Source organism: Rhinoraja longicauda, chromosome 34 (genome assembly GCF_053455715.1).
Source record: "Rhinoraja longicauda isolate Sanriku21f chromosome 34, sRhiLon1.1, whole genome shotgun sequence".
Classification (NCBI taxonomy): Eukaryota; Metazoa; Chordata; class Chondrichthyes; order Rajiformes; family Arhynchobatidae; genus Rhinoraja; species Rhinoraja longicauda.
The window spans coordinates 8,239,863-8,240,998 of NC_135986.1; the positions used below are offsets into that span (position 1 = coordinate 8,239,863).

Below are 1,136 nucleotides of genomic sequence, written 5' to 3' on the forward strand. Positions count from 1 at the left end.
TGAATGAGTATAGACAGTATAGGCTGTATATACACGAGTATAGACAGTTTCTTTCCCCACTCCCTGTGACCTGCATGGATTTTCTCCGGTTTCCTCGCACAAGTTCAAAGATTTGTAGATTAATTGGTTTCGGTAAAATTGTAAGTTGTGTAGGATTGTGCTCGTGTACAGGGATCGTTGGTCGGCCAGGACTAGACGGGACAAAGGGGCTGTTTCCACGCCTATCTCTTTTAAAAAAACACACCGGTTCCTGCTCTGTCTTAAACACTGTCATTCGAAACACCAATTGCTCACTTTGGTAGCACATATACTAAATTTGGAATAATGCAGACAAGATTAACTTTGCCCCTACGCAAGGATGACGCGCAAATTCGTGAATCGTTCCATATCTTTATGGACGGTACAGTAAAGCAGCTGGTAGAGCCGCTGCCTTACATCGTGACCTCGGGTGCTGCGTGTGTCTGTGTGTGTGGAGTTTGCACGCTCTCCCTTTTACCCGTGTGGATTTCCTCCTGGTGCTCCGGTTTTCTGAAAAATGGTGATTTGTTAAGTATTAGGTTTACTGGTGTCACTTGAAGAAAGGTACAGTGAAAAGTATTTTTTTGCATGCTAACCAAACAGATCAGTTATTTCATACACAAATACAATCGTCAAACTCAAGTACAATAGATAGAGCGAAACGATAGTGCAGAATATAGCTCATAAATTCATACGTTATATAAGCAGAATCAGGCCATAGGGCCCATCGAAACGACTCTGCCATTCAATCAACGTTAATCTATCATTCCATCTGAACCTCATTCTCCTGCCCTCTCTCCATAAGGAGGAAAGATTCCAAGGGGAGTAAGAGACACCCATGGCTGACAAGGGAAGTCAAGGACAGCATAAAAATAAAAGAGCAGAAGTACAACAAAGCAAAGAAGAGTGGGAAGCCAGAGGATTGGAACTCTTTTAAAGAGCAACAGAATAGGACTAAGAAGGCAATACGGGGAGAAAAGATGAGGTACGAGGGTAAACTAGCCAATAATATAAAGGAGGATAGTAAAAGAGGAAAAAAATAGTCAAGGCAAATGTGGGCCCCTTTAAGACAGAAGCGGGGGAATTTATTATGGGAAACAAGGAAATGGCAGACGAGT

General features: G+C 42.5%; 1 non-coding gene across 1 annotated transcript; it reads left to right on the forward strand.

Annotated features, from left to right (window-relative positions):
* Positions 1–286: 286 nt before the first annotated feature.
* On the forward strand, positions 287–393 carry LOC144609762 (U6 spliceosomal RNA). Its single transcript, XR_013549359.1, has one exon. It is a non-coding gene; the product is annotated as a U6 spliceosomal RNA (small nuclear RNA).
* Positions 394–1,136: the final 743 nt, after the last annotated feature.